This window comes from Anopheles funestus, unplaced genomic scaffold (genome assembly GCF_943734845.2).
Source record: "Anopheles funestus unplaced genomic scaffold, idAnoFuneDA-416_04 scaffold_8_ctg1, whole genome shotgun sequence".
Taxonomy (NCBI): Eukaryota; Metazoa; Arthropoda; class Insecta; order Diptera; family Culicidae; genus Anopheles; species Anopheles funestus.
Window position 1 is genome coordinate 75,172 of NW_026045349.1, and position 15,935 is coordinate 91,106.

The window sequence follows — 15,935 nt, forward strand, 5'->3', positions numbered from 1 at the left end:
CAAGACACCTTAGCCGAGACACATTAGCCAAGACACCTTAGCCAAGACACTTTAGCCAAGACACCTTAGCCGAGACACATTAGCCAAGACACCTTAGCCAAGACACATAAGCCAAGACACCTTAGCCAAAACACCTTAGCCGAGACACCTTAGCCAAGACACCTTAGCCAAGACACTTTAGCCAAGACACCTTAGCCAAGACACATTAGCCAAGACACCTTAGCCAAAACACCTTAGCCGAGACACCTTTGCCAAGACACCTTAGCCGAGACACATTAGCCAAGACACCTTAGCCAAGACACTTTAGCCAAGACACCTTAGCCAAGACACATTAGCCAAGACACCTTAGCCAAGACACATTAGCCAAGACACCTTAGCCGAGACACATTAGCCAAGACACCTTAGCCAAAACACCTTAGCCAAAACACCTTAGCCAAGACACATTAGCCAAGACACCTTAGCCAAGACACCTTAGCCAAGACACATTAGCCAAGACACCTTAGCCAAGACACCTTAGCCAAGACACATTAGCCAAGACATTAAGCCAAGACACCTTAGCCAAGACACCTTAGCAAAGACACATTAGCAAAGACACCTTAGCCAAGACACCTTAGCCAAGACACATAAGCCGAGACACATTAGCCAAGACACCTTAGCCAAGACACATTAGCCAAGACACCTTAGCCAAGACACCTTAGCCAAGACACCTCAGCCAAGACACCTTAGCCAAGACACAATAGCCAAGACACCTTAGCCGAGACACATTAGCCAAGACACCGTAGCCAAGACTCTTTAGCCAAGACACCTTAGCCAAGACACCTTAGCCAAGACAAATTAGCCAAGACACATTAGCCAAGACACCTTAGCCAAGACACTTTAGCCGAAACACATTAGCCAAGACACCTAAGCCAAGACACTTTAGCCAAGACACATTAGCCAAGACACCTTAGCCAAGACACCTTAGCCAAGACACAATAGCCAAGACACCTTAGCCAACACATTAGCCAAGACACCTTAGCCAAGACACATTAGCCAAGACACCTTAGCCAAGACACCTTAGCCAAGACACCTTAGCCAAGACACTTTAGCCGAGACACATTAGCCAAGACACATTAGCCAAGACACCTTAGCCAAGACACCTTAGCCGCGACACATTAGCCAAGACACCTTAGCCAAGACACCTTAGCCAAGACACCTTAGCCAAGACACCTTAGCCCAGACACCTTAGCCAAGACACCTTAGCCAAGACACCTTAGCCAAGACACCTTAGCCAAGACACCTTAGCCAAGACACCTTAGCCAAGACACATTAGCCAAGACACCTTAGCCAAGACACATTAGCCGAGACACATTAGCCAAGACACCTTAGCCAAGACACATTAGCCAAGACACCTTAGCCAAGACACCTTAGCCAAGACACCTTAGCCAAGACACCTTAGCCAAGACACTTTAGCCGAGACACATTAGCCAAGACACCTTAGCCAAGACCGCTTAGCCAAGACACCTTAGCCAAGACACCTTAGCCAAGACACCTTAGCCGAGACACATTAGCCAAGACACTTTAGCCAAGACACCTCGGCCGAGACACATTAGCCAAGACACCTTACCCAAGACACCTTAGCCAAGACACCTTAGCCAAGACACTTTAGCCGAGACACATTAGCCAAGACACCTTAGCCAAGACACCTTAGCCAAGACACCTTAGCCAAGACACCTTAGCCGAGACACATTAGCCAAGACACATTAGCCGAGACACATTAGCCAAGACACCTTAGCCAAGACACCTTAGCCAAGACACCTTAGCCAAGACACCTTAGCCAAGACACCTTAGCCAAGACACATTAGCCAAGACACCTTAGCCGAGACACATGAGCCAAGACACCTTAGCCAAGACACCTTAGCCAAGACACCTTAGCCAAGACACCTTAGCCAAGACACCTTAGCCAAGACACCTTAGCCAAGACACCTTAGCCAAGACACTTTAGCCGAGACACATTAGCCAAGACACCTTAACCAAGACACATTAGCCAAGACACATTAACCAAGAGACATTAGCCAAGACACATTAGCCAAGACACCTTAGCCAAGACATATTAGCCAAGACACATTAGCCAAGACACCTTAGCCAAGACACCTTAGCCAAGACACATTAGCCAAGACACCTTAGCCAAGACACCTTAGCCAAGACACCTTAGCCAAGACACATTAGCCAAGACACATTAGCCAAGACACCTTAGCCGAGACACATTAGCCAAGACACCTTAGCCAAGACACCTTAGCCAAGACACCTTAGCCAAGACACGTTAGCCAAGACACCTTAGCCAAGACACCTTAGCCAAGACACCTTAGCCAAGACACCTTAGCCAAGACACCTTAGCCAAGACACCTTAGCCAAGACACCTTAGCCGAGACACCTTAGCCAAGACACATTAGCCAAGACACCTTAGCCAAGACACCTTAGCCAAGACACCTTAGCCAAGACACCTTAGCCAAGACACCTTAGCCAAGACACCTTAGCCAAGACACCTTAGCCAAGACACCTTAGCGAAGACACCTTAGCCAAGATACTTTAGCCAAGACACCTTAGCCAAGACACTTTAGCCGAGACACATTAGCCAAGACACATTAGCCAAGACACCTTAGCCAAGACACCTTAGCCGAGACACATTAGCCAAGACACCTTAGCCAAGACACCTTAGCCAAGACACCTTAGCCAAGACACATTAGCCAAGACTCCTTAGCCAAGACACCTTAGCCAAGACACCTTAGCCAAGACACCTTAGCCGAGACACATTAGCCAAGACACATTAGCCAAGACACCTTAGCTAAGACACCTTAGCCAAGACACCTTAGCCAAGACACCTTAGCCGAGACACATAATCCAAGACACCTTAGCCAAGACACCTTAGCCAAGACACCTTAGCCAAGACACCTTAGCCAAGACACCTTAGCCAAGACACCTTAGCCAAGACACTTTAGCCGAGACACATTAGCCAAGACACCTTAACCAAGACACATTAGCCAAGACACATTAACCAAGACACATTAGCCAAGACACATTAGCCAAGACACCTTAGCCAAGACACCTTAGCCAAGACACCTTAGCCAAGACACCTTAGCAAAGACACCTTAGCCAAGACACTTTAGCCGAGACACATTAGCCAAGACACCTTAGCCAAGACACCTTAGCCAAGACACATTAGCCAAGACACATTAGCCAAGACACATTAGCCAAGACACCTTAGCCAAGACACATTAGCCAAGACACCTTAGCCAAGACACATTAGCCAAGACACCTTAGCCAAGACACCTTAGCCAAGACACCTTAGCCAAGACACCTTAGCCAAGACACCTTAGCCAAGACACATTAGCCAAGACACCTTCGCGGAGACACCTTAGCTAAGACACCTTAGTCAAAACACATTAGCCAAGACACCTTAGCCAAGACACCTTAGCCAAGACACATAAGCCAAGACACCTTAGCCAAAACAAATAAGCCAAGACACCTTAGCCAAGACACCTTAGCCAAGACACCTTAGCCAAGACACCTTAGCCAAGACACCTTAGCAAAGACACCTTAGCCAAGACACTTTAGCCGAGACACATTAGCCAAGACACCTTAGCCAAGACACCTTAGCCAAGACACATTAGCCAAGACACATTAGCCAAGACACATTAGCCAAGACACCTTAGCCAAGACACATTAGCCAAGACACCTTAGCCAAGACACCTTAGCCAAGACACCTTAGCCAAGACACTTTAGCCAAGACACATTAGCCAAGACACCTTAGCCAAGACACATTAGCCAAGACACCTTAGCCAAGACACCTTAGCCAAGACACCTTAGCCAAGACACCTTAGCCAAGACACCTTAGCCAAGACACATTAGCCAAGACACCTTAGCCAAGACACATTAGCCAAGACACCTTAGCCAAGACACCTTAGCCAAGACACCTTAGCCAAGACACCTTAGCCAAGACACATTAGCCAAGACACCTTAGCCAAAACAAATAAGCCAAGACACCTTGACCAAGACACCTTAGCCAAGACACATTAGCCGAGACACCTTAGCCAAGACACCTTAGCCAAGACACCTTAGCCGAGAGACATTGACCAAGACACCTTAGCCAAGACACTTTAGCCAAGACACATTAGCCAAGACACATTAGCCAAGACACATTAGCCGAGACACATTAGCCGAGACACCTTAGCCAAGACACCTTAGCCAAGACACCTTAGCCAAGACACCTTAGCCAAGACACCTTAGCCAAGACACTTTAGCCGAGACACATTAGCCAAGACACCTTAGCCAAGACACCTTAGCCGAGACACATTAGCCAAGACACCTTAGCCAAGACACTTTAGCCAGGACACATTAGCCAAGACACCTTAGCCAAGACACCTTAGCCGAGACACATTAGCCAAGACACCTTAGCCAAGACACCTTAGCCAAGACACCTTAGCCAAGACACATTAGCCAAGACACATTAGCCAAGACACATTAGCCAAGACACCTTAGCCAAGACACCTTAGCCAAGACACCTTAGCCAAGACACCTTAGCCAAGACACATTAGCCAAGACACCTTAGCCAAAACAAATAAGCCAAGACACCTTAGCCAAGACACCTTAGCCAAGACACATTAGCCGAGACACCTTAGCCAAGACACCTTAGCCAAGACACCTTAGCCGAGACACATTATCCAAGACACCTAAGCCAAGACACTTAAGCCAAGACACATTAGCCAAGACACCTTAGCCAAGACACATTAGCCGAGACACATTAGCCAAGACACCTTAGCCAAGACACCTTAGCCAAGACACATTTTCCGAGACACTTTAGCCAAGACACCTTAGCCAAGACACATTAGCCAAGACACCTTAGCCAAGACACATTAGCCAAGACACCTTAGCCAAGACACTTTAGCCAAGACACCTTAGCCAAGACACATTAGCCAAGACACCTTAGCCAAGACACATTAGCCAAGACACCTTAGCCAAGACACTTTAGCCAAGACACCTTAGCCGAGACACATTAGCCAAGACACCTTAGCCAAGACACTTTAGCCAAGACACCTTAGCCAAGACACCTTAGCCAAGACACATTAGCCAAGACACCTTAGCCAAGACACCTTAGCCAAGACACATTAGCCAAGACACCTTAGCCAAGACACATTAGCCAAGACACCGTAGCCAAGACACATTAGCCAAGACACCTTAGCCGAGACACATTAGCCAAGACACCTTAGCCAAGACACATTAGCCAAGACACCTTAGCCAAGACACCTAAGCCAAGACACATTAGCCAAGACACCTTAGCCAAGACACATTAGCCAAGACACCTTAGCCAAGACACTTTAGCCAAGACACTTTAGCCAAGACACCTTAGCCAAGACACCGTAGCCAAGACACATTAGCCAAGACACCTTAGCCAAGACAATTTAGCCAAGACACTTTAGCCAAGACACCTTAGCCAAGACACCTTAGCCAAGACACTTTAGCCAAGACACCTTAGCCAAGACACCTTAGCCAAGACACTTTAGCCAAGACACCTTAGCCAAGACACATTAGCCAAGACACCTTAGCCAAGACACATTAGCCGAGACACATTAGCCAAGACACCTTAGCCAACACACATTAGCCAAGACACATTAGCCAAGACACCTTAGCCAAGACACATTAGCCAAGACACATTAGCCAAGACACCTTAGCCAAGACACCTTAGCCAAGACACATTAGCCGAGACACATTAGCCAAGACACCTTAGCCAAGACACCTTAGCCAAGACACCTTAGCCAAGACACCTTAGCCAAGACACCTTAGCCAAGACACCTTAGCCAAGACACTTTAGCCGAGACACATTAGCCAAGACACTTTAGCCAAGACACATTGGCCAAGACACCTTAGCCAAGACACCTTAGCCAAGACACCTTAGCCAAGACACCTTAGCCGAGACACCTTAGCCAAGACACATTAGCCAAGACACCTTAGCCAAGACACCTTAGCCAAGACACCTTAGCCAAGACACCTTAGCCAAGACACATTAGCCAAGACACTTTAGCCAAGACACCTTAGCCGAGACACATTAGCCAAGACACCTTAGCCAAGACACTTTAGCCAAGACACATTAGCCAAGACACCTTAGCCAAGACACCTTAGCCAAGACACATTAGCCAAGACACATTAGCCAAGACACCTTAGCCAAGACACATTAGCCAAGACACCTTAGCCAAGACACATTAGCCAAGACACCTTAGCCAAGACACTTTAGCCAAGACACCTTAGCCGAGACACATTAGCCAAGACACCTTAGCCAAGACACTTTAGCCAAGACACCTTAGCCAAGACACCTTAGCCAAGACACATTAGCCAAGACACCTTAGCCAAGACACCTTAGCCAAGACACATTAGCCAAGACACCTTAGCCAAGACACATTAGCCAAGACACCGTAGCCAAGACACATTAGCCAAGACACCTTAGCCGAGACACATTAGCCAAGACACCTTAGCCAAGACACATTAGCCAAGACACCTTAGCCAAGACACCTAAGCCAAGACACATTAGCCAAGACACCTTAGCCAAGACACATTAGCCAAGACACCTTAGCCAAGACACTTTAGCCAAGACACTTTAGCCAAGACACCTTAGCCAAGACACCGTAGCCAAGACACATTAGCCAAGACACCTTAGCCAAGACAATTTAGCCAAGACACTTTAGCCAAGACACCTTAGCCAAGACACCTTAGCCAAGACACTTTAGCCAAGACACCTTAGCCAAGACACCTTAGCCAAGACACTTTAGCCAAGACACCTTAGCCAAGACACATTAGCCAAGACACCTTAGCCAAGACACATTAGCCGAGACACATTAGCCAAGACACCTTAGCCAACACACATTAGCCAAGACACATTAGCCAAGACACCTTAGCCAAGACACCTTAGCCAAGACACATTAACCGAGACACATTAGCCAAGACACCTTAGCCAAGACACCTTAGCCAAGACACTTTAGCCGAGACACATTAGCCAAGACACCTTAGCCAAGACACTTTAGCCGAGACACATTAGCCAAGACACCTTAGCCAAGACACCTTAGCCAAGACACCTTAGCCAAGACACCTTAGCCGAGACACATTAGCCAAGACACGTTAGCCAAGACACCTTAGCCAAGACACCTTAGCCAAGACACCTTAGCCAAGACACCTTAGCCAAGACACCTTAGCCAAGACACTTTAGCCAAGACACATTAGCCAAGACACCTTAGCCAAGACACCTTAGCCAAGACACATTAGCCAAGACACATTAGCCAAGACACCTTAGCCAAGACACATTAGCCAAGACACCTTAGCCAAGACACATTAGCCAAGACACCTTAGCCAAGACACTTTAGCCAAGACACCTTAGCCGAGACACATTAGCCAAGACACCTTAGCCAAGACACTTTAGCCAAGACACCTTAGCCAAGACACCTTAGCCAAGACACATTAGCCAAGACACCTTAGCCAAGACACCTTAGCCAAGACACATTAGCCAAGACACCTTAGCCAAGACACATTAGCCAAGACACCGTAGCCAAGACACATTAGCCAAGACACCTTAGCCGAGACACATTAGCCAAGACACCTTAGCCAAGACACATTAGCCAAGACACCTTAGCCAAGACACCTAAGCCAAGACACATTAGCCAAGACACCTTAGCCAAGACACATTAGCCAAGACACCTTAGCCAAGACACATTAGCCAAGACACTTTAGCCAAGACACCTTAGCCAAGACACCGTAGCCAAGACACATTAGCCAAGACACCTTAGCCAAGACAATTTAGCCAAGACACTTTAGCCAAGACACCTTAGCCAAGACACCTTAGCCAAGACACTTTAGCCAAGACACCTTAGCCAAGACACCTTAGCCAAGACACTTTAGCCAAGACACCTTAGCCAAGACACATTAGCCAAGACACCTTAGCCAAGACACATTAGCCGAGACACATTAGCCAAGACACCTTAGCCAACACACATTAGCCAAGACACATTAGCCAAGACACCTTAGCCAAGACACATTAGCCAAGACACATTAGCCAAGACACCTTAGCCAAGACACCTTAGCCAAGACACATTAGCCGAGACACATTAGCCAAGACACCTTAGCCAAGACACCTTAGCCAAGACACCTTAGCCAAGACACCTTAGCCAAGACACCTTAGCCAAGACACCTTAGCCAAGACACTTTAGCCGAGACACATTAGCCAAGACACTTTAGCCAAGACACATTGGCCAAGACACCTTAGCCAAGACACCTTAGCCAAGACACCTTAGCCAAGACACCTTAGCCGAGACACCTTAGCCAAGACACATTAGCCAAGACACCTTAGCCAAGACACCTTAGCCAAGACACCTTAGCCAAGACACCTTAGCCAAGACACATTAGCCAAGACACTTTAGCCAAGACACCTTAGCCGAGACACATTAGCCAAGACACCTTAGCCAAGACACTTTAGCCAAGACACATTAGCCAAGACACCTTAGCCAAGACACCTTAGCCAAGACACATTAGCCAAGACACATTAGCCAAGACACCTTAGCCAAGACACCTTAGCCAAGACACATTAACCGAGACACATTAGCCAAGACACCTTAGCCAAGACACCTTAGCCAAGACACTTTAGCCGAGACACATTAGCCAAGACACCTTAGCCAAGACACTTTAGCCAAGACACCTTAGCCGAGACACATTAGCCAAGACACCTTAGCCAAGACACTTTAGCCAAGACACCTTAGCCAAGACACCTTAGCCAAGACACATTAGCCAAGACACCTTAGCCAAGACACCTTAGCCAAGACACATTAGCCAAGACACCTTAGCCAAGACACATTAGCCAAGACACCTTAGCCAAGACACTTTAGCCAAGACACTTTAGCCAAGACACCTTAGCCAAGACACCGTAGCCAAGACACATTAGCCAAGACACCTTAGCCAAGACAATTTAGCCAAGACACTTTAGCCAAGACACCTTAGCCAAGACACCTTAGCCAAGACACTTTAGCCAAGACACTTTAGCCAAGACACCTTAGCCAAGACACATTAGCCAAGACACCTTAGCCAAGACACATTAGCCAAGACACCTTAGCCAAGACACTTTAGCCAAGACACCTTAGCCAAGACACATTAGCCAAGACACCTTAGCCAAGACACATTAGCCAAGACACCTTAGCCAAGACACTTTAGCCAAGACACCTTAGCCGAGACACATTAGCCAAGACACCTTAGCCAAGACACTTTAGCCAAGACACCTTAGCCAAGACACCTTAGCCAAGACACATTAGCCAAGACACCTTAGCCAAGACACCTTAGCCAAGACACATTAGCCAAGACACCTTAGCCAAGACACATTAGCCAAGACACCGTAGCCAAGACACATTAGCCAAGACACCTTAGCCGAGACACATTAGCCAAGACACCTTAGCCAAGACACATTAGCCAAGACACCTTAGCCAAGACACCTAAGCCAAGACACATTAGCCAAGACACCTTAGCCAAGACACATTAGCCAAGACACCTTAGCCAAGACACTTTAGCCAAGACACTTTAGCCAAGACACCTTAGCCAAGACACCGTAGCCAAGACACATTAGCCAAGACACCTTAGCCAAGACAATTTAGCCAAGACACTTTAGCCAAGACACCTTAGCCAAGACACCTTAGCCAAGACACTTTAGCCAAGACACCTTAGCCAAGACACCTTAGCCAAGACACTTTAGCCAAGACACCTTAGCCAAGACACATTAGCCAAGACACCTTAGCCAAGACACATTAGCCGAGACACATTAGCCAAGACACCTTAGCCAACACACATTAGCCAAGACACATTAGCCAAGACACCTTAGCCAAGACACATTAGCCAAGACACATTAGCCAAGACACCTTAGCCAAGACACCTTAGCCAAGACACATTAGCCGAGACACATTAGCCAAGACACCTTAGCCAAGACACCTTAGCCAAGACACCTTAGCCAAGACACCTTAGCCAAGACACCTTAGCCAAGACACCTTAGCCAAGACACTTTAGCCGAGACACATTAGCCAAGACACTTTAGCCAAGACACATTGGCCAAGACACCTTAGCCAAGACACCTTAGCCAAGACACCTTAGCCAAGACACCTTAGCCGAGACACCTTAGCCAAGACACATTAGCCAAGACACATTAGCCGAGACACATTAGCCAAGACACCTTAGCCAAGACACCTTAGCCAAGACACATTTTCCGAGACACTTTAGCCAAGACACCTTAGCCAAGACACATTAGCCAAGACACCTTAGCCAAGACACATTAGCCAAGACACCTTAGCCAAGACACTTTAGCCAAGACACCTTAGCCAAGACACATTAGCCAAGACACCTTAGCCAAGACACATTAGCCAAGACACCTTAGCCAAGACACTTTAGCCAAGACACCTTAGCCGAGACACATTAGCCAAGACACCTTAGCCAAGACACTTTAGCCAAGACACCTTAGCCAAGACACCTTAGCCAAGACACATTAGCCAAGACACCTTAGCCAAGACACCTTAGCCAAGACACATTAGCCAAGACACCTTAGCCAAGACACATTAGCCAAGACACCGTAGCCAAGACACATTAGCCAAGACACCTTAGCCGAGACACATTAGCCAAGACACCTTAGCCAAGACACATTAGCCAAGACACCTTAGCCAAGACACCTAAGCCAAGACACATTAGCCAAGACACTTTAGCCAAGACACCTTAGCCGAGACACATTAGCCAAGACACCTTAGCCAAGACACTTTAGCCGAGACACATTAGCCAAGACACCTTAGCCAAGACACCTTAGCCAAGACACCTTAGCCAAGACACCTTAGCCGAGACACATTAGCCAAGACACGTTAGCCAAGACACCTTAGCCAAGACACCTTAGCCAAGACACCTTAGCCAAGACACCTTAGCCAAGACACCTTAGCCAAGACACTTTAGCCAAGACACATTAGCCAAGACACCTTAGCCAAGACACCTTAGCCAAGACACATTAGCCAAGACACATTAGCCAAGACACCTTAGCCAAGACACATTAGCCAAGACACCTTAGCCAAGACACATTAGCCAAGACACCTTAGCCAAGACACTTTAGCCAAGACACCTTAGCCGAGACACATTAGCCAAGACACCTTAGCCAAGACACTTTAGCCAAGACACCTTAGCCAAGACACCTTAGCCAAGACACATTAGCCAAGACACCTTAGCCAAGACACCTTAGCCAAGACACATTAGCCAAGACACCTTAGCCAAGACACATTAGCCAAGACACCGTAGCCAAGACACATTAGCCAAGACACCTTAGCCGAGACACATTAGCCAAGACACCTTAGCCAAGACACATTAGCCAAGACACCTTAGCCAAGACACCTAAGCCAAGACACATTAGCCAAGACACCTTAGCCAAGACACATTAGCCAAGACACCTTAGCCAAGACACTTTAGCCAAGACACTTTAGCCAAGACACCTTAGCCAAGACACCGTAGCCAAGACACATTAGCCAAGACACCTTAGCCAAGACAATTTAGCCAAGACACTTTAGCCAAGACACCTTAGCCAAGACACCTTAGCCAAGACACTTTAGCCAAGACACCTTAGCCAAGACACCTTAGCCAAGACACTTTAGCCAAGACACCTTAGCCAAGACACATTAGCCAAGACACCTTAGCCAAGACACATTAGCCGAGACACATTAGCCAAGACACCTTAGCCAACACACATTAGCCAAGACACATTAGCCAAGACACCTTAGCCAAGACACATTAGCCAAGACACATTAGCCAAGACACCTTAGCCAAGACACCTTAGCCAAGACACATTAGCCGAGACACATTAGCCAAGACACCTTAGCCAAGACACCTTAGCCAAGACACCTTAGCCAAGACACCTTAGCCAAGACACCTTAGCCAAGACACCTTAGCCAAGACACTTTAGCCGAGACACATTAGCCAAGACACTTTAGCCAAGACACATTGGCCAAGACACCTTAGCCAAGACACCTTAGCCAAGACACCTTAGCCAAGACACCTTAGCCGAGACACCTTAGCCAAGACACATTAGCCAAGACACCTTAGCCAAGACACCTTAGCCAAGACACCTTAGCCAAGACACCTTAGCCAAGACACATTAGCCAAGACACTTTAGCCAAGACACCTTAGCCGAGACACATTAGCCAAGACACCTTAGCCAAGACACTTTAGCCAAGACACATTAGCCAAGACACCTTAGCCAAGACACCTTAGCCAAGACACATTAGCCAAGACACATTAGCCAAGACACCTTAGCCAAGACACCTTAGCCAAGACACATTAACCGAGACACATTAGCCAAGACACCTTAGCCAAGACACCTTAGCCAAGACACTTTAGCCGAGACACATTAGCCAAGACACCTTAGCCAAGACACTTTAGCCAAGACACCTTAGCCGAGACACATTAGCCAAGACACCTTAGCCAAGACACTTTAGCCAAGACACCTTAGCCAAGACACCTTAGCCAAGACACATTAGCCAAGACACCTTAGCCAAGACACCTTAGCCAAGACACATTAGCCAAGACACCTTAGCCAAGACACATTAGCCAAGACACCTTAGCCAAGACACTTTAGCCAAGACACTTTAGCCAAGACACCTTAGCCAAGACACCGTAGCCAAGACACATTAGCCAAGACACCTTAGCCAAGACAATTTAGCCAAGACACTTTAGCCAAGACACCTTAGCCAAGACACCTTAGCCAAGACACTTTAGCCAAGACACTTTAGCCAAGACACCTTAGCCAAGACACATTAGCCAAGACACCTTAGCCAAGACACATTAGCCAAGACACCTTAGCCAAGACACTTTAGCCAAGACACCTTAGCCAAGACACATTAGCCAAGACACCTTAGCCAAGACACATTAGCCAAGACACCTTAGCCAAGACACTTTAGCCAAGACACCTTAGCCAAGACACATTAGCCAAGACACCTTAGCCAAGACACATTAGCCAAGACACCTTAGCCAAGACACTTTAGCCAAGACACTTTAGCCAAGACACCTTAGCCAAGACACATTAGCCAAGACACCTTAGCCAAGACACATTAGCCAAGACACCTTAGCCAAGACACCTTAGCCAAGACACCTTAGCCAAGACACCTTAGCCAAAACAAATAAGCCAAGACACCTTAGCCAAGACACCTTAGCCAAGACACATTAGCCGAGACACCTTAGCCAAGACACCTTAGCCAAGACACCTTAGCCGAGACACATTATCCAAGACACCTAAGCCAAGACACTTAAGCCAAGACACATTAGCCAAGACACCTTAGCCAAGACACATTAGCCGAGACACATTAGCCAAGACACCTTAGCCAAGACACCTTAGCCAAGACACATTTTCCGAGACACTTTAGCCAAGACACCTTAGCCAAGACACATTAGCCAAGACACCTTAGCCAAGACACATTAGCCAAGACACCTTAGCCAAGACACTTTAGCCAAGACACCTTAGCCAAGACACATTAGCCAAGACACCTTAGCCAAGACACATTAGCCAAGACACCTTAGCCAAGACACTTTAGCCAAGACACCTTAGCCGAGACACATTAGCCAAGACACCTTAGCCAAGACACTTTAGCCAAGACACCTTAGCCAAGACACCTTAGCCAAGACACATTAGCCAAGACACCTTAGCCAAGACACCTTAGCCAAGACACATTAGCCAAGACACCTTAGCCAAGACACATTAGCCAAGACACCGTAGCCAAGACACATTAGCCAAGACACCTTAGCCGAGACACATTAGCCAAGACACCTTAGCCAAGACACATTAGCCAAGACACCTTAGCCAAGACACCTAAGCCAAGACACATTAGCCAAGACACCTTAGCCAAGACACATTAGCCAAGACACCTTAGCCAAGACACTTTAGCCAAGACACTTTAGCCAAGACACCTTAGCCAAGACACCGTAGCCAAGACACATTAGCCAAGACACCTTAGCCAAGACAATTTAGCCAAGACACTTTAGCCAAGACACCTTAGCCAAGACACCTTAGCCAAGACACTTTAGCCAAGACACCTTAGCCAAGACACCTTAGCCAAGACACTTTAGCCAAGACACCTTAGCCAAGACACATTAGCCAAGACACCTTAGCCAAGACACATTAGCCGAGACACATTAGCCAAGACACCTTAGCCAACACACATTAGCCAAGACACATTAGCCAAGACACCTTAGCCAAGACACATTAGCCAAGACACATTAGCCAAGACACCTTAGCCAAGACACCTTAGCCAAGACACATTAGCCGAGACACATTAGCCAAGACACCTTAGCCAAGACACCTTAGCCAAGACACCTTAGCCAAGACACCTTAGCCAAGACACCTTAGCCAAGACACCTTAGCCAAGACACTTTAGCCGAGACACATTAGCCAAGACACTTTAGCCAAGACACATTGGCCAAGACACCTTAGCCAAGACACCTTAGCCAAGACACCTTAGCCAAGACACCTTAGCCGAGACACCTTAGCCAAGACACATTAGCCAAGACACCTTAGCCAAGACACCTTAGCCAAGACACCTTAGCCAAGACACCTTAGCCAAGACACATTAGCCAAGACACTTTAGCCAAGACACCTTAGCCGAGACACATTAGCCAAGACACCTTAGCCAAGACACTTTAGCCAAGACACATTAGCCAAGACACCTTAGCCAAGACACCTTAGCCAAGACACATTAGCCAAGACACATTAGCCAAGACACCTTAGCCAAGACACCTTAGCCAAGACACATTAACCGAGACACATTAGCCAAGACACCTTAGCCAAGACACCTTAGCCAAGACACTTTAGCCGAGACACATTAGCCAAGACACCTTAGCCAAGACACTTTAGCCGAGACACATTAGCCAAGACACCTTAGCCAAGACACCTTAGCCAAGACACCTTAGCCAAGACACCTTAGCCAAGACACCTTAGCCAAGACACAATAGCCAAGGCACCTTAGCCGAGACACATTAGCCAAGACACCTTAGCCAAGACACCTTAGCCAAGACACCTTAGCCAAGACACCTTAGCCAAGACACCTTAGCCAAGACACCTTAGCCAAGACACTTAAGCCGAGACACATTAGCTAAGACACCTTAGCCAAGACACCTTAGCCAAGACACATTAGCCAAGACACATAAGCCGAGACACCTTAGCCAAGACACCTTAGCCAAGACACATTAGCCAAGACACTTTAGCCGAGACACATTAGCCAAGACACCTTAGCCAAGACACCTTAGCCAAGACACCTTAGCCAAGACACCTTAGCCAAGACACCTTAGCCGAGACACATTAGCCAAGACACCTTAGCCAAGACACCTTAGCCAAGGCACCTTAGCCAAGACACCTTAGCCAAGACACCTTAGCCAAGACACCTTAGCCAAGACACCTTAGCCAAGACACCTTAGCCAAGACACCTTAGCCAAGACACATTAGCCAAGACACCTTAGCCAAGACACCTTAGCCAAGACACATTAGCCAAGACACCTTAGCCAAGACACCTTAGCCAAGACACCTTAGCCAAGACGCATTAGCCAAGACACCTTAGCCGAGACACATTAGCCAAGACACATTAGCCAAGACACCTTAGCCAAGACACATTAGCCAAGACACATTAGCCAAGACACCTTAGCCAAGACACCTTAGCCGAGACACATTAGCCAAGACACATTAGCCAAGACACCTTAGCCAAGACACCTTAGCCAAGACACCTTAGCCAAGACACCTTAGCCAAGACACCTTAGCCAAGACACCTTAGCCAAGACACTTTAGCCGAGACACATTAGCCAAGACACCTTAGCCAAGACACCTTAGCCAAGACACATTAGCCAAGACACATTAGCCAAGACACCTTAGCCAAGAC

The 15,935-nt window shown here is 47.6% G+C and overlaps 1 long non-coding RNA gene across 1 annotated transcript; it reads right to left on the minus strand.

The window, feature by feature from the left end:
* Positions 1 to 620: 620 nt before the first annotated feature.
* On the minus strand, positions 621 to 15,307 carry LOC125774452 (uncharacterized). The gene is made up of 3 exons (XR_007420910.1): positions 15,182 to 15,307; positions 10,114 to 10,169; positions 621 to 651 (listed from the first exon to the last, which is right to left on the minus strand). It is a non-coding gene; the product is annotated as an uncharacterized LOC125774452 (long non-coding RNA).
* Between the last annotated feature and the right edge of the window lie 628 nt (positions 15,308 to 15,935).